Raw genomic sequence first — 26,159 nt, 5'->3', positions numbered from 1 at the left:
AAAATCCTAATGCTATTTGAATTTCCTATATCCTTTGTTCATCTCCTAAAGAATATATATACAAATAATTTAGCATATGTCAAGTTAGGTCATTTTACCTCTGAATCTATGCATATAACAAAAGGCACTAAACAAGGATGTCCCATGTCACCAATTCTATTTGCTCTGGCTATAGAAATATTGGCAGATTTAATTTGTAACAATATAAAAATCAAAGGAATAGATGTTTATGAACAATACAATTCTAAAGTAATGCTTTTTGCTGATGACATAGTACTAATATTATCTAATACAAAAGAGACATAAGAAGAATTAGATATATTAATTGACTAATTTCACATGACTTCAGGACTCTGTTTCAATAAATCTATTTCAATAAATCAATTTTTTTTTTATTTTTAAGTAAAAAAAGAACTGCAGACTAAGGAGGTTCACATAATAGGGAAATAAGAATCTACCTTAAAATATCTAGGAATTGAGTTATGCAAGGATAATAATGAATTAGTCTCAAAATCTACAATAATATCATCAATAAAATTAAAATCTCTGTGAAAAAATGGAACAAAATAATATTAACATTTGAAGATAGACTACAGTTAATAAAAATGGTTTTACTGCCCAAGATCCTATATATAGACTTGGCAATACAACTGTTACCAGAAAGGGATATACTTAAAGAAATAAATGTATGCCTAATAAAATTTTTATGGCTTCCCAAAAGAAACAAAATAGCTTTAATACATCATATCAGACCATGGACACAGGGAGGATTAAACTTTCCTGATCTAGAAACATATATAAAAGCATCAATATCTAAAATAATCTCATAATGGATAAGTCCAAATTACTCTGCAAATTGGAAAGAATTACTAACTGTAATATCAATTAATGAATTTGATTTACAAAAAAAAATGTCAAATATCAGGTAAAAACAATTTGCCATGGCACATATTATGTATTAGTATGCAATAAAACATAACTAAATCCACTAAAACTCATATGATTAATTATTATGACTTATGAATTATTATGACTCATTTAGGAAAATTATTAATGCAATATAGATTTAAAAATCTGGTTTGATCTTTTAACACCATTTATAGTCACAAAGAACTTTCCACATAAAATATATAGAGAAATTATTAATTCCTGGGAGCAGAAAGGATTTGTTTGTTGGCTCTAATGTATCAAAGAACTATACGTTTTAGATATGCAAGTAATAATAACAACATACAAAATTCCACAACAGGACTGGCTAATTTTACAGAGTATTCTGTCACATTCACAAGATTTAAGTAGAATAATTAACAATTCTTCATTTAAAGAAATACCTAAATTTATGAAATATATATATATATATATATATATATATCAAATCATATATAATTACTTTGACATGGGAAACGGTATTTCAAAATTTTACAAAATACTGATAAACTATAAAACAACACCCAAAACCTCATATTGGAAATATATAACAAAAGGACACTCAATACAGTTAACTGAAGATATTAAAACAAATATCTTATTATCGATAAAATATATATCCTTTACACAATACTGTAAAGTTTTTAATTGGAAATGCTTACACAGAGCATTTTAACCCTAGAGAGAATCAGTAAAATTAGTTCTTCCATAAAAGGAGTATGTCGGAGATGTGAGCAAGTACACAATGCAGATTGGAACCACATTTTTAAATCCTGTCCTGAGCATCCACAGCTCCTCTGTGCTGGTGCTGTGGTTTAGGCTGATTATTTTTGCCTCCCGTAATCCATCTCGGGTGCTCCCCCCCTGCTTTAAATGCAAAAAGAATACCTCCAGCCATTACCTGAAGACACCCTGAATTTGCCAGCTTGCCTGGTACTTAGAAAAATACTACTGAAAATACCCCCAACAAGATTGTGTAAATGTATGTTGCTTAACACTAATTAAATGTAGACTTGATGTACTATCTATAGAGTTAGTCTGCCATCCCGTGTGTGCATTCTAGCAGCCTACCACAGACCGTTTGCCCTCTCACCCTCATGTTATCACTACCCTAGAATATATTTAAACATACGACTGGTCCAACTATCCCTGCTGTTTGCTATCTCCTTCTACCATTAAGTGGCAGCATCTACCAATATATATCCTAGATATTCTTTATAATCCCAATAAGTTTTATTTTTTCACAAACATTTGGTTGTGAGTTAATAGCCTGAAACGGTAAATATCTTCTGCCTCCTGCTAAACCACCCTCTGTAAAGACAGCCTTCATTTTCTGGATGGAAATATTTAGCTCATACCTTCCAACTACAGCCTTTAAACTGCTCTTTGCTGATACTTTTTCTGTCACACTCACCTCTATTTAGCCCTCCCCCCTCCTGGAACTTTTCTTCCTACCAACTTTCCACCCCTTTAGTCCCTCCTACCTTCTACCCCTCTAGTCCAACCACCTTCCCTCCACCTATCCCCTCCCCCATAGCTAGTTTCCTCCTGGAGTTTACTTATATCTCCCAAGGACTGTGGTGCCATTTTTAAATCTTGTCCTGAGCATGCACAGCTCCTCTGTGCTGTTCTTGTGGTTTAGGCTTCTTGTTTTCTCCTCCCGGTAGGTCTTTTCAGCATATCTGTCTATCATTTGCAAGTCTCTAAGCAACTATTGTACTAAATTCCATGTTTTTACTTGTAACTGTGTTTTAAAGTTATAGATGGCCTTGTGCTGATGGCTATCACTCCAATGCAATGTTTGTAACTGTGTTGTAAGGTTATTGTTGGCCTCATGCTGACGGCTTCATTTATCTGTGACCTAGATGTGTTTTTGACCTCTGCAAGCTGCTTCTGGGACGTGTGGAGCTATTTTCTACACTGACTAATGCTGCATTAATTTAGTACAGGTATAAAGGGCTTGATTGAATACTGCTGGCTTGTCATGACCAGAAACCTGGTGTAATGATGTCCTGTTAAAAGGATGCCAATCAAAGTGCATCGCTGAATGCTGGATAGCCTCTTAAGGTGGAATTACAATCCCCCTTCAAGCCTTCCGCTTAAAATCAGGTTTAGCAGCCATTTTTCTTTCCATTTGCAACTATAAGGGCTCCGCACAGCTTCTACGTGGTTTTGGGGACTGTTTTGCCCTATATACTGTACTGTTGACTGCTTGCTTTGTACTGTGTCATTTGCCCTTTGCTTAGGTTAATTACCAGCTTAGCAGCTGTAAGCTGCTTTTTGAGAATGAGTGGGTCTCTTTTTATGTTGTCACCAGCTGCATTACTTCAGTCTGAGTATACAGGGCTCAACTGTTGCACTTTGCTGGCCTAGTTTGCTCTCCAGATGACCTGTTAAAAGGACGTCAATGAACATATATCGTTGAAGGCCTTTATTTCTCTTTTAAGGTGGATCGATGGTCCTACTAGAGCCTTTAGCTTAATTACTGACTTAGCAACTATTTTTCTTTTCCATTTGTCTCTATAAGGGCACCACACGGCTATTATATTGTTCTGAAAACTGTTTAGTAAACTGTTCAGCACCATTTATTGCACAACATGAACATATCGTAGTTTATTGTGTTAGTCTGTTGAGCACTATATATTGCACTGTTTACAGATTTTATAGCATTACTTTATCATTTACCCCTTGCTTTCTGCTGCTTATATTTGGCTCTACTGCTGTATAACCCTGTCCTCTCAAATGGACTAGGGTCACTGATAGCATGCTGAACTACTGAATGAATGTTTTGTTCTATTTAACAGAGCCTATATTGCCTAACTTGTATTGTTCATAGCATAATGTCTGCTGCTTTCCATTGTTAATCCCCTAAACCTAATCTTCCTCTACATACTTGCTACAGCCCCATCTAACCATAGCCTCTCTCTACTACTGTGCTGTGTTACACCCTCCCTTCTCTAAACATCCCTTACCTGCTGCCTTTCCCCTCTACATCTGCAATATTAACTAACTCAGTGTTGTTTCCCTCTCCTCTACAGTAATCCATCCCAGGTGCTCCCTCCCTGCTTTAAACGCAAATGGAATACCTCCAGCCATAACCTGAAGACACCCTGAATTGGCCAGCTTGCCTGGTACTTAGAAAAATACTACTGAGAAGACCCCCCCAACAAGATTTGTAAATGTATGTTGCTTAACACTAATTAAATGTAGACTTGATGTACTATCTATAGAGTTAGTCTGCCCTCCTGTGTGCATGTTCTAGCAGCCTATCACAGACCGTTTGCCCTCTCCCCCTCCTGTTATCACTACCCTAGAATATATTTAAACCTAAGACTGGTCCAACTATCCTTGCTGTTTGCTATTTCCTTCTACCATTAGGTGGCAGTATCTACCAATATAAATCCTTGATATTCTTTATAATCCCAACAAGTTTATTTTTCACAAACAGTTGGTTGTGAGTTAATAGCCTTAGACTGTAAATATCTCCCCCCCCCCCCTGCTAATCCACCCTCTGTAAAGACAGCCTTCATTTTTCCTGGCTGGAAATATTTAGCTTATATCTTGCAACTACAGCCTTTAAAATGCTCTTTGCTGGTACTTTTTCTGCCATGCTCACCTCTGGTGTTCTTTCCCACTCCGTTCACCTTACGGGCTCATTCCGCTCCCCTACCATGCCCCCATTTCCTACACACCTCCAGTACACCTAGCTTTATTCCTATCTTACCCCACCCTCTCAGCCTAATTACCCAATACCAGCTCCCACTCATTACTCCTCCCACCTATAGCCATCATTCATAAACTCTGTAATCTGTACTCCACCCAATAATTATAGTCCCCTCCTCTTTCCTTAAATCTCTAGAATAACTTCATCACTTTTTAAACCCTTTCTTTTTCATAGCCTTCTCTATTTTCATAACCACTCATACTACTCTCTCTCGTTGCTCCAACATGCTCTCCTCAAGTTATCACACCCTCCAGTCTCCCAGCCTCCTCTTTGTGTTCCTACTTCCCTTATACTATGCTACCTCATATTCCACCTATGCTTGTCCAATATCACCTACAAAGACAACTACCATGCAAACCCACCTTCTCAGTCACTCTTACTCCCATTTCCACTCTATCTCCTCTTCTCTCATTCAGCCAAACCCTCTGCACCTCTTTTACCCTAAACTCTTATCCCCTAAAGTCAAGTCACTGTCACCTGCTCCAGTCTACCAAACTTCATGTCTGACAGACCAGTATGGCTAAAGGATATCTCCTTCAACAACCTAGTCCAAGCTGGTGATATCCATCCTAACCCTGGTCCTACATCCTTTATTAACAACACTCATCCCTTACCCTCTTCCTCCTATCTCAACACCCTAAAGATTTTTACAATTAATGCACAAAGTCTAAACAACAAAGTACACCAGCTTCAAGCTTGGTTAAGCCATAATCAACCAGATATCTTAGCCATCTCTGAAACCTGGCTCAAACCCTTTATCTCCAACTCTGTGATTCTGCCCCCAGGATTTCATTGTCTCAGAAATGACAGACTAAATAAAAAAGGTGGAGGCACTGCCCTAGTCTACTCCAACCTTCTTACCTTAATTCCCCTCCAAATTCCAATTTCTCAATTCCAGAACACTGAACTAACTGCTGGAATTCTAAAACTAAATAAACATAAAAATATCTGTATCATTGCCCTATATATCTCACCTGGTAACAATATCGCTACACTCAAAAATATTCTCCTTTGGGCCTCTACTGAAATTAACTATGAAACTTATATCCTTGGTGATGTGAATATTGACTGGAAAAAAAATCAATTACCCCTCTCCCTCCCTAGCTATTAACCTCTATAACTTCACTCAAATAATCCTCTCCATCACTCAACCTAACAAAATAAACCCTCCCAGATCCACTATAGATTAGACCCTAGTCTCATATCCAAATAAAATAACCAATTCTGGCACAATTCCTGATACCTTTAGTGATGGCCTCCAGGCCTTTATGCATTGCTCAACTAGTTCCTCCCCACACCCGCATCAATACATTCAAATTCGTAACCTCAGTAGTTTCAACCCAACTACTTTCTCAAATACTTTCAAGCAAATGAACTGGCAAATTCTAAACATCCTTCCTCTTGACAAGGCTATAGAATACTTCAATTCTGTCTTCCTTGATACTTTAAACTCACTAGCCCCACTAAGAAACAAAAGGATAAAAACTAAAACTGCTCCTTGGCTATCCAAAGAGACAAAACAGATTATGTACCACAGACACAAACTATGGAAGCTTTACCAAAACAATAAACTGGCCAATACCTTGCCCCAGTATAAACAGCTACGCAACCGTGCAAAATTACTAATCACCAAAGACAAAAAAATCCTACTATATCAAACTTCAGTCCAATAACAATAAAACCCCCCAAAAATTCTGGAACTCAATAAACTCACTCCTCAATCCAGGCTCCAAGAATAATCCCTGTCCTGACCCAAGTAAATCTGACCTCAAACTAGGCTCTGAACTTAACACATTTTTCATAGAAACTATTACTACTCTCACCAAGACATTTCCCAATAGTAACCCAACTGCTCTACACTCTCCCCTTCTAACTCACCTCATCTGTTTGAACTCAAACCCGTCTCCACTAACTTTATAAAAAAACTTTTGTCCAAACTTAAAACTTGCTCTAATGCTCCTGACAATATTCCCTCTTCCTTCCTAAAATGTGTTGCTGATGGTATTGCTCTCCCAATCACCACCATTATTAACCGATCCATAAAAGAATCATACGTCCTCAAACTCTGGCGCTCACCTTATATTCTTCCTCTTCATAAAAAAGGCAAAAATACCAGCATCTCAAACTTTCACCCCAGTGCTTTGCTCTCACCAATCTCCAAAATCCAAGAAAAATGCATCCACCTCCAACATATGCCTTTCCTGACCCAAAACAATCTTTTCACTCCTACCCAGCATGGCTTCTGTCCGGGCCATAGCACAATAACCGCTCTACTCTCTTTCCTAGAAACTGTCAATCAAGCCCCTGATTCAGGACACTTAGTTTCTACTGTTTTACTTGATCTGTCTAAAGCCTTTGATACTGTTTCCCATAAGCACCTTCTCTGTCATCTCTCAAAGCTTAATCTCTCACATAATGCTTTATCCTTGTTCTCCAGCTATCTATCAGACAGATTACAGGCAGTCAAATGAAAGAACTCCATCTCTTCCTTCCTACCTACCCCAACTGGCGTACCACAAGGATCCATCCTTGGGCCAATGCTTTTTAACATCTTCATCAATAACTTTCACACTGCTATTTCTGATGCTAAAATCATTCAATACGCAGATGATTCAACCTTAGTCTGCTCTGCCTCAAACTCATCTGAATTGCTGACTAAAACCCAAACTGCCTTCTCAACAACTGGAAACTGGATGTGCCAAAACCACCTCTCTCTCAATGCAAATAAATCAAAGATTCTACTATTCCCTCCCACAAAGACCCTAGCTTATGATAAAAACAACTTCAAAGTCTCACCTCACCTCACCTATAGAAGTGGTCCCCTCTGCCAAACTACTTGGCATTACTATAGATGAACACCTCAAGTTTGATATTCATATTCAACAAAATATTAAGAAAACCCACCAAAAGCTAAGTATGCTGTATTGGAACAATCTCTTTCTCTCCAAATCTACCAGGCAAATTCTGGCCTCGACTTATCTTCTTCCTTCCTTATTATACAAAGTCCCACTCCTAATCAACCTGTCCTCCTCTATCACCTCTAAACTAGAAAACTGCTACAGCAAAATCTCTAAATTTGCTTCTAAACCTAAAAATACTACCCATCACTGCCTAACCCTACAATCCTTGAATTGGCTTGAACTCCTAAACTACCTAGACTATCTCCAACACACTACTGCATATAGACTCATATTTCACCCAAAAAAATGTCCCGCTCTAACTAACATCCTTCCCCCTTATACACCCAACAACCCAACAGAGCTATCAGATCTGAAAATCAGAACTTAAATCCATAAACCTAAACATCCTGCTGGCCAACTTCTTCTATATTTCTCACTAGGCAAAAAATGAAATTCCCTTCCCTCTACACTAAGAACCATACCAAACTCAGAAAACTTCAAAACCCAACTATTCAAACACCTGCCCACTAAATGGAAATGTACCTGCATTCACCCAACCTAATCAAAGGGGGTTATCTCTCTGGTTTCCAAGCTCTACAACTCTCATAGTTATCTTCTTATGAGTCTATCTAAGCTATCAACAATTTCTATAGCTTCTCTCTAAGCTCTCAACAACTCCTACAGCTACCCTCACACAGCCCAACCTTGTAAATATTGTAAATAGCATTCTACTGTTGATGTGTGTATGTAAAGCGTATTTACATTTTTCTTAAAAGGTTTGTATGTAAACTGTTTCCACACCTAACACATCTGTTTTCCTCAAATGAAACGGTATGATCCCTACATTCAAGCTCAATGAATTTGTTAACTATGCATGATATTGGATGTATTTATGAGTAACTATTCTACAGAATATCTTTAATATTAACTATTAGTTATATTTAAATTGTATAATGCATCTTGGAGCTTTTCTCCCCGGGCCTCCACTGAAAATGGGTCAGTTCAGCCCAGTGGACTTCCTCTCTAATCAAACTGCAAATAAATAAATAAAATAAATAAAATTTTCTTTGATTGTGTTAAAATTAAGCCATTTTGGAATGGTATTAACTTTCTACAAGCTTTATTTAATGAATCATTTTATTTAACTAAAGCTCTTATATTATTAAATGTGAATGAAGGTCCTCATTTGAATAGGTCAAACATGCCTCATCTAGTATGGACTATACTTGCAATTTCAAAGAAGCGTATAACAAGAAGATAGAATACAAGCACAATACCAACTTTGGAATACTTCTACAGCCTACTGAAGGCCACACCATTATTTGAAATTAAAATTAAAGAACTAAGAATTTATCCAAGCCATTTATCAACAGCCCTTTGGGAAAAGTCTTATCGTTGATTGACACTATACAATAATTGATTAGACACTCTGATAATGGATGGGACATACTTATAAAGTAACTGTATACATTAAGATCTGTTATAGTGTCAGGCTAATGTAAATAGTGTACATAGTTATTTAAGATGTTATGTATAAATACTATGGAATTCATTCAAATGTATTTGAAAAATAAAAAAAAAAATTTGAGAAAAAAAAGAATGCTACAGTATGGAGGCCGAGCCTAGATAGCTAACTGAAGACAGCACTTTTTGGAGCTCCACAAATTAGCCTAAAAAACAGAAAACACCTATTTTTTCAAAAAAATACTAAATATTGTTGAGTAACCTGTAAACTAACTTCACAGCAATTTTGGAGTATTTTCATAGAGATTTTCCTGTCAAAATTTCCTGGAGACTAATCTTACTTTGTGAAAATAAGCAACTCAAAGAACATTCACTCAGAAATCACCCTGAAGAAAGAAATCCAAATGATGTATTCTACTCTACATGAACTATCTCTAAAAATGGATAGATTTAAAGATAATCTAAAAAATCTTAAGGAAAGCTGTCAAAAAAGCTGATGTCTTAAGAGAAATACTACAACAGCAAACAAAAATTTCAGACATTGAGACTTCACTAAATGACATGGAAGGGAGGCTTAAGGAGGAAGAAAATCAGACTGAAACTTTATTGCAGCACAATAACTTGCTTACTAATAAAGTGGATGACTTGAAGAAGAAAGAAAAGAGAACAAACATAAGAATTGTTGGACTACCGGAGAGATCTGAAGGTGAGGATATCATTTTGTTTCTAAACTCTTGGTTACTAGAAATTTTTGATCTGGAAGAAGGTTTATCCTATGGCATAGAGATGGTAGACCTATAGGAAAACCTATTTCATCTTCACCTTCTGCAGCACCGAGATCTACAGCAGTAAAATTTTTATCTTATCTTGACAAAGAACTAGTCCTCAAAACAGCATGGAGAAAAAGTCCTTTGAAATATAATCAAAATCAAATTAGATATGACAATGATTATTCTACTAGAGTACTAGAAATGAGGAAAAAAGCATGGCCACTTGTGAAACTACTGAATCAGAACAAATTAAAAGCTCAACTGGTTTACCCTGCTAAAATAAGAATTTTCTACTTAAATGAAATGAGAACTTTCACTAATACAGAGGATGCCTTCACTTTCATCAAGAATAATTATATAATAACTATCCCAGAAGAAATGTATTGGTCTTCAACTTCTTCACTGAAAAGATCTCCGGAAAAAATGCTTGGACTAATGTAAAGAAAAGAAAAAAGCAAAGGAATGAATCCAAAAGCTTAGCGTCTACAATTACTCTCAAAGAATCTACTAAGATCTGCGACTCTTTAAAAAAATATGTACAGTTATATTTCTCTTTAATATATATATTATAATCTGTCTGTCTCACTTCATGGTTTCCTTTTTATTTTAAGTTATTATAAATCAGTTTATCACCCAGCTGTTTCCAGAAACATAGATGTTAAGCATACAAACTGAATTGAGGTTTTTTTTTTTTTTTTTTTAATTTATTTTATTTAATAGGAGAGACAAACAAGTAGAGAGAAAGTTAATGTCATGGTCTTGCAATGAACTCTGATGTATTAATTGTCTAACAGATTAATGTGAAGAGTAAAATGCTTGTTTATGCTGTACTAGTAGCTGAGTAAACAGTTTTGAATATTGAAAGGGCATTTATCAACACAACCTGTAATATAGAAGTATGGTTGACTATAAGAATTTGAACAAATACAAACACACAGTATTCACTAAATATAAAATAGTTGCCATTAAACAAGTTACATTTCAAACATACGGCATTCTGAGAAGTAATCTATTGACAAAAGTCTCTTTTAGTGTTGCACAAGCTTCTCAGAACATCAAGACACTTCGCAGTTGCTCAAGCTTTGCCTTCTTAACTGAGCAACAGCGAAATACAAGTTACAGCCAAACACGTTACTCAATTATTCCACTAAACAAAAAATGGAAGTGAGAGTAGTGTGTTGAAGACTGTTAGCATGCCAGAGAGCTTTGTAATGGCTAAACACTAATGTTTGCATGCATAAATCCCATACTGTGATCTCTTTGATGAGAATAGATAGTAGAGGAATCGGACGTGAAGATGTTAGTTTGTTTTAAGTTTCCCGTTGACCAAATGAACGATACATAATGTGTATAACTAGAATAAATGAAACACTGAGGAAAGACTGTGTTAGTGCATTTGTGCATATACACACACTTCCTTATCTCTTATCTTCTTAAAGAGACAGGCAGTCTCTGAAATATACTGAAAACAGGAACACGCTTTTAGTGAAACAAGCATGGTTTTAACATAATGAAAATACAGATGTGGCAAATACAAGTAAAGAGATTTAACATTTAGATTATAGGGAATACATATTAACAACTGATTCAAGAACAAGATCCTGTATTCAGTTTACAATTTAATGCTGCATTCATTATTCATCTCCTTCAGAGAGGAATCCTAACCGTAATCACAAATATGAAATGCAGGCTTAGATTGGTAAAATTAATGTTTGTGAGGCAAGCAAAAAAGATGAGATCACACCTCTCAACCTCTTAGAACAGGGAATTTAGATAAAGCCTATAATGATAAGGACACAAATCGGGGTAGATTTTGAATACTACCCTTTCAGACATGGGAATTTGGTAAAACAATAGGTTTTGCTTTGACATGAGTTTTTTGAAGGATGTAGAGTCTTGGACTCAAATGTCTGAAATCATTTAGTGTTTTATACCCTCAGCTATCTACCAGAAAGAACAAGCTTTAGAAGAAGCAGTCAGAATTATGAAATAGAAAGCTGGACAGTCTGCAAGGGCTTGTATTGTTGAGAGGTATGGAAGAGTCCAGGAAATGGGCTATTTACTTATCTTAATACAATAGAATTTACATCAATTAATGATATTTATTAAGGCTGCAGATTTAAAGTAAAGAGGTGAGGGAGATGGAGAGGAAGAGAGGAAAAAAAGGAGGGAAGAATAATTATATAGAGTTAAGACTTGGTATTCTAGTAGTATACATATATATTAAACAAGCTAGACTAGGAAATAAGATAAGTATAACTTTTATTGGAAAGCACATCACTACAGCCATGATAAAGATATGTTGAAGTGAATATAAGGAAGACTTGAGAGGGGAAAAAAGAAAGAAAAATGACATGTGAATAGTAAGTGAAAGAAGAAAAGAGAAAGAAAAAACATCAAGGTCACTTAAACAAAGTTCTAAGAATATATTCTTTTCATTCCAATGGTATTATAGTTGACAGATAATTAAAGTTTTTGTTTTGTTTATCCATTTGCTTAAAGTAATCCCCAGGATTCACGATGGCTTGCACAGAGTCTAAGAGTAGTGTAAGACTCCATGCAGCCATCGCGATGCAGGAACAGCCTGTATGTGCGTGTAAGAGAGCACCTAAAACGGCCCTTACACGGACAGGGCGTGGATATGCTAATTACCTCACTTGCAGCTGAAAGGCATGCAAATGAGGTAATTTTGCGATCCAGGAAGCAAAAACCTGCCCGTATAAGAGCCGTGTTATCTGCAGAAATGTACTCAGTTGATAACTGAGTACCGTTCTGCAAATAACACAATGGAGCCTTGTCAGCTCCAAATAAAGGTTGCAAATGTCTCAGGCAGCATGCCAATGGTCAAATATGTGGCCACTGGCAATGTACCCCGATGCAAAAATAAAATAATTTTTTTTTCGGCGATCGTCGATGTTTAAACGTAGCGCAGAGCCGCGCAAACGGGCTGCGCTTTAAAAAAACAGAAAAATAAAAATATTAAACCCACAAACGTGGGTTTTATGCAAAGCATGAATTTACAATGTAAGGGAATAGCAGGCTGAAAACAACATGGCCACCGAGTAGGGGTTGCTAAGGGGGGAAGCTGAGTGTAAGACATGTAACTAAGCATTAGTAGGCAATCCCATGTAAATGAGTGGTAGGATAGTGAATCATACTGTCACATAGGAAATGAGCACATTCCATGCAGTGTAGGAGTAGGATAAGGGGGAGTAACTGAGTAGGAGATAGGTGACATCACAGGGGGGAACGTATGAAAGAAATGCAGCTCATTGGAGCACAGTGGCATGTCAAAGATGTCAGTCACACATCATGGAAAGAGGAGTGTCAACAAGTAGGCATGGGAAAGCCTAGAAATGGAAAGTGTACACTATGGATAACGCCAAAGTTTCTTGCAGGGTGTGCATGCACACGTGTGCGCACTGGTAGGCACGAGTAAGAAAGAGTGCACGCGTGTAAGCGTGAGTGCGCGCGTTTAAGGCAGAATACGCATGTAGGAGCCTGTTTAAACACCTGTAAGCTTGTTTGCGCTGGTGTGCGCGTGTTTTAACCCGAATAAGCAGATTCTAGTCCGTCTAAGCATGTGTGCGTGCATGTTAGCCGCTGTGAGTGTGTTTTCGCTGGTATGCGCGTCGCTCCCCCCTGAGGAAACAGAAGGGAAAAAGGAAGCATGAGAAATAGTAGGAAGCTAGCAGGGATTACTGGCAGAGCTAGCAGGTGAAAATAATCAGAAGCAGGCAATTACACAGGCAGAACAGTAGCCCAGCCCAGCACTTAAAACTCTGCAAACAACAGTGCAGAATGTTTCTCTCAAGAGACACTGGAACAGAGGAGTAAGCTATTAGAAGTGAAAACTGAAAAAGCTGAACTCAGACCAAAAATGCTAGGGGCTGCCATAGCTGTTATAAGGAGACATATGCAACTTGCTGAGGGTGATGGCTATGCAAATGCTGCCGGACAACCCACAGTGAGGAGACAGAGAAGAGTGTACAGGCCTAGGGTCACCTACCAGGGGTGGAGCGCTATAGAGTGGACAGAGACCTCCTACAGCAAATTGTTGAGCTGTGCAGGCCACGCCTCACACACAGAACCAACAGAGGGGAACCCATCCCAGTGGAAACCAAGGTATGTGTTGGCCTAAGAATACTAGCAACAGGTACCTTCCAGAGACCAACTGGTGATATGATGGGGATATCACAGGCATCAGCATCCAGGATACTGCACCAGTTCCTGGATGCCATGTCAGCACATGTCGGTGATCATGTATATTTCCCCAATTCCTGTGAGGTATTGGCCAGCAATATGCGTCTCTTCCAGCAAATAGCGGAATACCCTGAGGTAGTGGGTGCAATAGACTGCACGCATATACGCATCAAAGCACCAGCTGGTGAGCGGGGTAGGGCCTACATTAACCCCAAGGGCTTCCCCTCTATCAACTGCCAGGTTGTGTGTGATGCCCAGGGCATAATAATGAATGTGTGTGCTGGCTGCCCTGGAAGCTACCATGATTCCCATATCTGGCATTTGACACAGCTGTACCAGACATTTGCCAATGGGGACATCCCACATGGTCACTTAGTGGGGGATGCTGGCTACACACTGGAGCCGTGGCTGATGATACCCATCAGAAATGCACACACACCTGAACAAGTACGCCATAATGAGGCACACGCACAAACACGAAATGTAATCGAGCGTGTGTTTGGGCTGCTTAAGTCATGGTTCCTGTGCCTGGACACATCTGGTGGAGCCTTGCAGTACTCACAAACTGCATGTACCCAAATTGACATGGTATGTGCTATGCTACATAATATGATTCTGCGAAAACAGCTGCAGCAGGACCAGCATAGGGCTGGGCCAAACAGCCCCCCACCATTGCCAAGCCAATCACAGGCAGAGCGTGACTAAGAGGAGGAACAACTTGAGCCTACCCCAGTAGGCAGAAGGAGGCGTGCCCAGTATGCCTTGGCCTTGGCAAAGCGGCAACGCATAGCACATACACTGGCTCAGTATGAACCCTGGAAATGATACCTCTCTCTGACTCATACATATAGTAAAAGGGATGCATAAGTTGACACAACCTGCTTTCAAACATGTACAGGGAGTGTAGTATGTGCATCCAACATAGACAGCCTTGCAGCACCACCTGAGGCATTGATGACTTGATGACCTTGACTAACATCCTACCCTCACCAAGCATGATGCTACAATATGAAGACGAGATGATCAATTACAATAATTGGCTTAAGTATTGCTGTTAGTCAAAGGGGATCCAATGCGTGCCAGCCTGGGATGACATGCTGAGCAAGACATGATGCTCCACCTGCTAGGGATGGCATGCACCTATCACTCCTGGCCTTTTGGATACTGGCAAAGGCTGTTGTCACCCCCACCGTGCCTTGAATAGGTAAGGCTCAAAACACAAACCCACCTCCATAGGTATTAGAAGGGATAAGAACCTAAACGTAATGCTACCCAATGCCAGAAGTCTAAACTGCAAGATGCATGCAGTCTAAACTCTCCTCAGCATGGAGAATGTTGATATCTGTTCTGTAACAGAAACCTGGGTCAAGGCTCACAAGAGTACCCTAACACTACCAGGTTACACCTCATACCGTGCTTTACAGCCCCAAAACATGGAACAAACTACAAAAGGAGGGTGACTAGCAAAAATTGTCAAGGATAACCACACCCCCATGTTGGTACCACAACAAGAAGCAGCATGGACTATCCATGGGCAAGTAACAGTGGCTAAAACTGCCTCCCAGTTTGTAGCCTGCTACAGACTACCCTCCTAACGCCAGGAACTGCACTTGGCCTACGTCGGAAAACATGAAAATATCAAGCTCTCCAAACAACATTATATTGGGCGACTGAAAATACTCAAACATAGACTGGGAGCATTATTCCAGCTCCAACACCCTAGGCCAAAGGTTCCTAGAATTCATAAACCAAAATGCTCAGGAACAACTTACCACTCCCACAAGAGGGGTAAGCATACTGGATGTGATAATCAGCAACATGGGTACTCTATGGCCTGATGAGAAGTGTATCCCTCACTGGTAAGATCAGACCATAGAGTAATCACACTGGATATTCGCATCCTGACCCCAGTCTCTGGGCAGAAAACCACAGTGAAAAACATGTGTAAAGCAAATGTTGCACTCCTCCAAACTGATGTGGAATCCATTAAAGGCCCTGTGCCTGTGGAAAATATGGGCCACACCTCAGAACCCTTTATAAATGCATTATATGAACACTTTCAGGAATGCATGGATTATGCAATCCCAAATAAAACCAAGACCCAATTCCATACATGCAGGCATCTGGCCTGGTGGACCCCAGCCATTACCAAACCATGCAAGAGAAGGAGGAAGCTACTACATGATAGAGCAAATCCCATAAAGGGAAGTAATCCCTGATCAGTATTATGGCAAAAAAATATGGCCACACATAAAATGCACTAAGGCCAGCTACAACATGTTGAATCTGTGAAACTTGAGGCAATGTTACACCTGCCGCATGTACACAGACAACCCCCTCCTACCCCCAAGAAATACAAATATATATGAGAGATGCAACCATTTATCCAAACTGGAGGCTGAGCTCTCTCAACTCAGTACTGGCAAAACTAGTCAGGAGGAGAAGGTAACCACGCACACCACAAACCCAGTCTCACATAGACCGATCACAACTGCAAACCAAAGACATAAACACACAAAAGCATTCCCAGAGGCTCTAATTAAAAATCCACCAAATCAACAGAGGCCTCCAAAGCAGACACCCAAGCAACCACTACCTCAAAACATAGCACATGCAACACATAGTTCACAAAGTCAGTGTGCCAAACAGTTACAGCCCTTAAGGACAAACAACATGCCTGATACACTTGTAATAGGTGACTCCATAGTCAGACACACTGATGTCCCGCTCACCAGACTGAACAAGGAAAAGGTTACAGTAAGCCACCTGTAGGCCGCTACAATCCGCCACATAACACAAGCACGCAGGTCACTCCAAAGCAAGTACAAATATGACTCAGTCATTGTCCATGCTGGTGTGAATGACCTGAGACGTATCTCCCTGGAATACATGAAAAGAGACATAGAGGAGCTCTCCGATTATGTAGCCCAGGCCGGTATGACCCTGACCCTGAGCAGCATCCTACCCTCACCAAGAATGATGCCACAGTACAAACACAGAATGATCAGCTTTAACAATTGGCTCAATTACTGGTGTCATTCCAAGGGGATCCAATGTCTGTCTGCTTGGGATGACATACTTGACAAGCCACGCTGCTTTGCCAGGGATGGCTTGCACCTGTCACCCCTGGGCTTCTGGATATTGGCTAAGGCTCTTGCCACCTCCATAGAGCCTTTTGTAGGCAAGGCTGAAAAGACAAACCCACCACCCTAGAAAACATAAGTGGAAAAGACATAAGGGTAATGCTGCTCAATGCCAGAAGTCTAAACCTCAAGATGCACACTCACGAGGCCCTCCCCAGTATGGAGAACATTGATGTCTGTGCAGTGATGGAAACCTGCATCAAGGCTCATGAGAGCACCCCAGCACTACCAGGTTATACCTCATACCATGCTTTTCGGCCCCAAAACCTGGACCAAACCACAAAAGGAGGGGGAGTATCCATATTCATCAAAGATACCCACACCTCCAGGTTACTGACAATGCACGAAGCATCGGAGACCATCCATGTGCAACTTACCGTAGGCAAAACTGCTGTACAGTTTGTAGCATGCTACAGACCACCCTCTCAAACCCAGGAACACCACTCAGCCTTCCTGAAGACACTGGAGAGTATGAATGTCTCTCCAAATACCAAACAAGGTACTCACAAATTACCACATAGGTGGTAATCCATTACGTATGGAAGAAGTAATAAGGGACCTAGGGACACAAGTGGACAGTAACCTCTCATGTGACACTCACATTGCCAAGGTGGCTGGGAAGACCTTCTATATTGGCCACCTTATCATGAAAGGATTTACATCTACATCAAGAGAGGTCATTGTGCCCCTATACACTTCTCTTATCAGGCCCATAATTGAGTACAATGCCCCATTTGGGATGTACCTTACCCGACACCTGCAGCAGTTAGAAAGACCCCAAAAGTACCTCGCCAAAAGGATAAAGGGTCTCAAACATTTGTCATATGCTGCCTGGCTGAAGAAACCCCAGCTGTATGCAGTCACATACTGCCTACTCAGAGGTGATGTATGCCCGATGTACAAGGCCATGTCCAATCCAGAATTAATGGACATGCTCCACCTCAGAAAATCCAAATCCATCAGAGCCGCGAGAGCGAGAGATTTCAACCTCAACACATAAATAAAGAGGATGTGTTGGAGGGACAGATTCATAACCCAGAGGCTCCTTACACTCTGGAACAGAATCCCAGTCCATGTTAGGCAGAGCCCCTCACTGACTCTCTTCAAGAGGAATCTTGACGAGTGGATGGGAGATCGTAGATTTACACTGGGGGTCATCACTGCGTCACGTCTAGACAGAGGCACAGTAAAGTAAACCCTAAATGGGCATAATAGTCACATAGCAAGGGGTGGCGAAAGCCACACACACTCTGGCTAGGCTTATAAATGCCCTAGGGCAAATAGCCTAGTATGAATCTATGAACCTATGAAGATACAAATTGTACAGGACACTGAGGATAATCACAAGGTTTTCTTAACTGATGGTAGGAACCTTGGTGGGAATTTACAGATATGCTCTGAATTACTCAAATATTACAAACAATACACCAAACCCACACACATTGCCAACATCCAATCTGACAGGTTCAGTGCAACCCCCCCCCCCCCACACCAAAATGCCAAATATCTATCCCAGCAGAGTGCTGGCCCCCTGACATTGCAGATGCTGAGGTAACAGCCAGCATCTTCAAAGCAAAACACACAGCATCAATGGTACGAGATGGTGTCCTGGGCTGCATCCAACATGAACTCCAAGAAGAATGGAATGCCAAATAACACTACTGCTCAATTTCAGCCTTACCACAGGATATGTACCCAAAGAGCAGTGTACAGTAACAGTGGTCCCTCTCCACAAAGGTGGTGCCTGAATGGATACTGCAAACTATCACCCCAGAATCCTGACAAGCTTGGTCTGCAAAGCTATGGAAATGTTCATCATGGACCTCAGAAATAAAGATATTGGGGACCTACAGACACTGGACCTTACCCAGTGTGGCTTTCTTAAGGGCAGATCCTGCCCCTGAAACATGTTTGACTCATTTGAAACAGTCATCAAGGCCATTGATGAGGGGAATGTGGTCCACACAGCCTATCTGGACCTTGCAAAAGCCTTCCATACAATACCCCACGTGTTCATTATAGATAAGCTCACCAGCTTAAATATAAACCCTTATGTCAGTAGATGGGTTGCAAACCAGCTCAAGGACAGAACTGACATGGTCAGAAATGCTGCAGCCATGTCAGACTACAAACCAGCTACAACTGGCATCCCACAAGGCTCAGTCCTGGGACCTCCCTTGTTTGGTATATATTTCCCATAGGTACAGGCCAACATGGAAGGACTGTGTCTGAACAAGTTTGCAGATGACTACAAACTGGGCACCATATCAGATCCTCCAGCTGACACAAGCATCCTACAAAAGGGCCACATAGAAACAGACAACTGGTGCCAGAGCCATGTCATCAAGCTAAATGCAGAAAAGTGTATAATCATCCCCTGTGGATAAACAGTAAGTGCCCACCAATTACCACATAGGTGTTAACCCATTAAGTACTTTAGAATGAATAAGAGACCTGGGGACACAAGTTGATAAATATCTTGCATTTGACAACCATGTGGCTGTAGTGGTTACAGAAACATACCATATACCCACCTAATCATGAATGTAGTCACATCTAGATCAGGGGAGGTCATTGTGCCTCTTCAGTCATCCTTCATCAGCCTCACAATTGAGTACAATGGCCCCTGTGGGATGTACCTCAGCAGACACCTCCAGCAACTGGAAAGACCCCAAAATTACCTCACCAGGAGGATCAAAGAGCTCTAACAGATGCCATGTGTTGCCTGATTAAATAAACTGCAGCTCCACACAGTGCCATACTGCCTGCCCAGAGGCAATCTGTGCCTGATGTATAAAGCCATGCCCAAGCTGGAATCAATGAACATGCTGCACCTTGTAAAATCTGAATGCCAGTGAGCTATGCACATGAGAGACCTGAACCCCAGCACTGACATAAATAGGACATGCTGTAGTGATTGATCCATAACCCAGAAGCTCCCTCCACTCTTGAGTAAACTCTCAGTACAGGTTAGCCAGAGAGTCCCTCATTGACTCTCCTCAAGAGGAATCTTGATGAGTGGATGGGAGATGGTAGGTTTACCCTGGGTATCACTGTTATGTCATGGGTAGACAGAGGCACAGTATACTAACCTTGAAATATGTCATGGCAAACTCCAGTTACAATGTGTGTTGAAGGACAAACACACTCTCTGACTAGCATTGGAAATGGCCTAGGGCACATAGCTAGTGTTTGTCAATGTCCACCCAAGTTGCGGAATACACTACCAATGTTGGACAAGCCTGGTTTAAGTAGTCCATATCTGAACAAAATGCAACATGGTCATATGTGCACAACTGGCCCTTAACCAATCTGGTGTGCTCACTATGAATATTTAAAGCAGTGATAGGACTGAAACCCAGGATACTGTCCACTACAGTGAAAGTACTGAACCAGTACACTATACGATATTACAGTGTTTGGTCAGTATGACAGGATGTTGACAACTGTATGCAAACTATCCCATGGAAACCCTGCAGGCACAGTATAATCCCTGTTGGGTTCAGACACAAAACAGTTGGGCAGTAAGTACACAACATGACTCCTAACACACAACTATAAATGTGAAATATTGTTGAAGTTCACACACAACCACAAATGTGGTGGACTGCAGATTTCAACATATGGAAAGCTCACAGTGGGCATGCTCACACACTTTGATAAATGAGACATATGTCAGGCAACAAGCCATGGAAAGCCTGAACTGGGCATGCTCACACACTTAGGCCATGTCTCAGTTTAGCAGTTGGACACACATATCTGGCATTTTATGTGTTAATCCAGGAACCTCCCACAATACAGCAATCTGCCCAGTGCACACAGTTAAATGACAACAGAGACATAAGTTAAATAGTGGATCCCTCTCATATTCAAACATCTTCCACAGATACACAAGTTGTTCATAGAAACAGGGAAAGCTATGGCAATAAAGACCTGCAAACAGTTTATCAGCAGCAAATATTGTGCATCTGAAAATTAAACATATGGGTGTAGAGGTCAATACTAGGCTGTTTGCCCTAGGGAATACAAGCTTAGCCAGAGTGTGTTTGGCGTCTGCCTCCCCAGTACAGTAGGCTACTGTGCCTCTGTAAAGTAGGTCACAGAAGGCACTGTTTAAGGCTAGTGTGCTGTGCCTCTGTCAAGCAGGGACACAGTGGAGATCCCAGGGGTTGAATTTGCAATGTCACATCCATGTGGCTGGTGTTTGCTGGAAGAGGGTTGGCGAGGACTTATAACAGTAATTGGGCATCAATTACAGACTGAGGGGAGCCTTATCTGCAGTGTCTGGACAATTTCACTGTCAACACTTTGAAGTGATGATTTTGAGGTATTGAAGTGTCGTGCCAATACTGTTCAGAGAAGTCCTCCCTCTGTGGGTTATTGCTCTGTAATGTATTAGCTCCCTCCTGTTATACAGCTTATATATGGCTGGTGTACACCAGACAGGTCTCCTGTTGTGGAGGAGTCTTGGGTTTATTTGGGATAGCATGAACAATGCAAACCTTCCAGATGCCTATAGAATGCAATTGTCAAGGATTATGCAGAGTGTCCTGTATAATCCCCCAGCCTGGGTCCTTTGAAGTCTTCCATCCCAGTCTTCACAAGTGCAAAGTCTGCTTTTGATAAATACTTTGCAGTGACTTCCTTGCCTGGGGGTGGGGATGGGATATGGATGTCCAGGGAAAGTTGGTTATGGTCAGATATTAGCAATGGTGGTCTACCTCTGGTGTGGAACATAGAGTCTCCATGTTGTAGATGGTCAGGTCCAATATGTATTCCCCCTTGTGGCTGTGGTGATTGGTCCTGCCATAGCACATGGATTCACAAATTGTAGTGGCTGTAGGGTGATGTTGTTGAGGCCTGAGTAGTTCCCCCACTCAATATACCTGTACCTGAAGTTAACCACTGTAATGGTGTATGTGAACACCTTCATATCCTACACTGTTCCCAGGGAAGCAAAGTGTGGTTCCTGGATATGGGAGGGGTGGTCTGAACTGGTTGTGTTGTGTGTTACAGGTCCTGTGGTCACGAATCATGGTATAAAACATAACCTGGCAGTGCTGATGTGCATATGTGACCCTGAAGTAGGCGGCTGTTAATGCATATATATGCTATCCCCCTTACTGACAGATAGTAATAGATGTACATACCTCTTTAAAAATAATAATGTCAGCACCCTATAAATACTGCAGGAGAAGAAAAGATGCTCAGAAATTTGAATAGTGCGCTCCGCTAATGTCTCTCTCTCAAGTGTCCTAATATAGTTAGGTAGGGGTTTGAATCCCGCAAATGTGCAGTGTGTGTGTGTTTGGGTGAGGGGGATTAGTGTGTGTGCAATTCTGTGTGAAAGAAATGTCCCTTTTGGCAACTAGAAGAACACTACACGATGCACATTCCTCTTTCTAAACACTGATGATGTCAGCACCCTATAAGTATAGCAGGAGAAGGGAAACCTCCCAATAATGTAAACAGCGTGCTCTGCTCATATGTCTTTCTCAAGTGTCATAACATAGTTAGATAGGAGTTTGAATCCTGCAAATGCTTAGTGTGTGTGTGTTTGGGTTAGGGGAGTTAGTGTGTGTGCAATTCTGTGTGAAAGAAATGTCCCTTTTGGCAACTAGAAGAACACACTACATGATGCACATTCCTCTTTCTAAACACTGATGATGTCAGCACCCTATAAGTATAGCAGGAGAAGGGAAACCTCCTAGTAATGCAAATAGAGCACTCCGCTAATGTGTGTCTCTCAAGTATCATGACATAGTTAGGTAGGGGTTTGAATCCTACAAATGCTTAGTGTGTTTGGGTGAGGGGTGTTAGTGTGTGTGCAATTCTGTGTGAAAGAAATGTCCCTTTTGGCAACTAGAAGAACACACTACATGATGCACATTCCTCTTTCTAAACACTGATGATGTCAGCACCCTATAAGTACAGCAGGAGAAGGAAACCCTCCCAGTAATGTGAATAGTGCGCTCTGCTAATGTGTCTCTCTCAAGTGTTATAACGTAGGTAGGGGTTTGAATCCTACAAATACCATGTGTGTTTTTGTCACACAGTTTGTCCATGTGTGTTGCGTGTTGCTCTTAATATTGTATGACATAGATTATATCAGTAATGTCAATGCACACATGAGGTATGTGTGTGCCACATAGACATATGTACCTGTGACCTTAAATAGTTCCCATGTGTGAAGCCTGCCTCATGTGAATACATGGAATTTGCATTACACAACTTTTTGACTGTGGTTTTCTGTGCAGGGGCTGCGGTTGGTATGTGAATATACAGTGAGAGTAGTCTATGGTGTCATTTTACCAGTGAGGGATACACTTCTGGTCTGGAGCATATAGTCCACATGTTAGTGATGATCAGGTGCAGCATGTTTTCCCCTCTTGTGGGAGTGGTAACAAGTTGTACCATAGCATTTGAGTGTATGGATTCTAGGAACCTTTCACCTAGGGTGCTGGAGCTACAGTAATGCTCCCAGTCTATGTGTGGGTAAATGAAGCTGCCCAATATATTGCTGATTGGAGACACCTGCAGATATTCATGTATTCTTAAGTAGGCCAAGTGGGTTACCTGGGTTTAGGAGGGTGGTCTGTAGCAGGCTATGAACTGGAAGTCAGTTTAACCCACTGTTAGTTGCACGTGGATAGTCTGTGATGCGTCACACTGTGGCAACAGCCTGGGGGTGTGGGTATAGGTTCATAGGTTCATAGGTTCATACTAGGCTATCTGCCCTAGGGCATTTATAAGCCAAGCCAGAGTGTGTTTGGCTTTCACCACCCATTTTAAATTAATGTTGCTGTGCCGTTTTGTCAGGTTAGTATACTGTGCCTCTGTCTAACATTGACACAGAAGTGATACCCGGGGTAAACCTATGATCCCCCATCCACTCATCAAGATTTCTCTTGAAGAGAGTCAATGAGGGACTCTGCCTAACCTGGACTGGGATTTTATTCCAGAGTGAAGGGAGCCTCTGAGTTATGAATCTGTCCCTCCAGCATGTCCTATTTATGTCAGTGCTGAGGTTCAAGTCTCTCAAGCACGTAGCTCAATGGGATTTGGATTTTCTGAGGTGCAGCATGTCCATTACTTCCGGGTTGGACATGGCATTATACGTCTGGCACAGATCACCTCTGAGCAGGCGGTATGCCGCTGAGTATGGAGTTTTGTTAACCGGGCAGCATATGGCATCTGTTTGAGCCCTTTGATCCTCTTGGTGAGGTACTTTTGTGGTCTTTCCAGTTGCTGCAGGTGTCTGGTAAGGTACATCGCAAAAGGGGCATTGTACTCAATTATGGGCCTGATGAGGGATGAGTAAAGAGGCACGATGACCTCCCCTGATCTAGATGTGAATCCCGTCATGATTAGGTGGGCTATATAAAATGTTTTTCTAACCACTTTGGCCATGTGGTTGTCAAATGAGAGATTGCTATCAACTTCAGTCCCCATGTCCCTAATTACTTCTTCCATACTTAATGGATTACCACCTATGTGGTCATTTGTGGCCACTTTGTTTTTGCCAAAGGGGATGACTATACACTTTGTGGCATTTAGCTTGAGGCCATGGCTCTGGCACCAGTTGTCTGTTTCTATGAGGCCCTTTTGGAGGATGGTTGTGTCGGCTGGAGAGCCGATTATAGCACCCAGTTTGCAGTCATCTGCGAACTAGGTCAGCCACAGTCCTTCCATGTTGGCCTGTACATCCGAGAAATATATACCGAACACGAGAGGTCCCAGGACTGAGCCTTGTGGGATGCCACTTGTAACTGGTTTGTAGTCTGACATGGCTCCAGCAATTCTAACCATGTGGGTTCAGTCCTTGAGCCAGTTTGCAACAAATCTAGTGACATAGGGGTTTATATTTAAGCTGGTGAGCTTATCTATAATGCCCGAGTGGGGTATTGCATCGAAGGCTTTTGCGAGGTCCAGGTAGGCTGTGTGGACCACCTTCCCCTCGTCAATGGCCTTGGTGACTGTTTCAAAGAAATCAGCCAGGTTTAAGAGGCAGGATCTGCCCTTAAAGCTAAACTGGGTAGGATCCAGTGTCTGTAGGTCCCCAATATCTTTATGTATGAGGTCCATGATGATCCTTTCCATAGCTTTGCAAACCAAGCTAGTCAGGCTTATGGGGCGATAGTTTACAGGATCCGTTGTGGCACCACCTTTGTGCTGTATGCCACTCTTTGGGTACATATCCTGTGGTAAGGCTGAGATTGAACAGTAGTTTTATGTTTGCGTTTAGCTCATCTTGGAGATCATGTAGGACGCAGCCCGGGACACCGTCTGGTCTCATTGATGCTGTGTTATTTGCTTTGGAGAGGGCGGCTCTTACCTGAGCATCTGAGATGTCAGGGGGGGCAGCACTCTGCTGGGATAAATATTTGCCCTTGTGGTGGGGAGGGGAGGGGGATGTTTGCGCTGAACCTGTCAGCTAGGATGTTGGCAATGTCTGTGGGTTCGGTGTAGTTTTTTTGTCATGTTGGACTAATTCTGAGCATATCTGGGAATTCCTACCCAAGTTCCTAACATAACTAAAGAAAGCCTTGTGATTATCCTTAGTGTCCTGTGCAATTCTTCTCTCGAAGCTGGCCTTAGACGATTTTATGAGTGCCCGTAGTATTTTGCTAACACTGATCAGAGATGCCTCCCCTTTTTGGGATTTTGCTCTATCATGTAGTAGCTTCTCCTTCTATTGTATAGTTTGTTTATGGCTGTGGTCCACCAGACAGGACGTTTGCCTTTGGAGGATTGGGTCTTGTTTTTATTTGGGATTGCATGATCCATGCATTCCTGAAGGTGTTCATAGAATGCGTTTATAAAGGATTCTGTGGTCTGGGCCGTATTTTCCACAGGCCCGGTGGCTTTGAAGGATTCCACCTCGGTTTTGAGGGGTGTGGAATCTGCTGTAGAGAAGTTTTACATTGTGGTTTTCTGGGCAGGGGGTGGGGTCGGGATGTGAATATCCAGTGAGATTAGTTTATGGTCTGATCTTACCAGTGAGGGGTACACTTCTGGTCTGGAGCAT

This window comes from Protopterus annectens, chromosome 6.part0, assembly GCF_019279795.1.
Source record: "Protopterus annectens isolate FY-2018-M chromosome 6.part0, PAN1.0, whole genome shotgun sequence".
Classification (NCBI taxonomy): Eukaryota; Metazoa; Chordata; order Ceratodontiformes; family Protopteridae; genus Protopterus; species Protopterus annectens.
The sequence above is the reverse complement of the archived record's forward strand: the minus strand, read 5'-3'. Positions refer to the sequence as shown.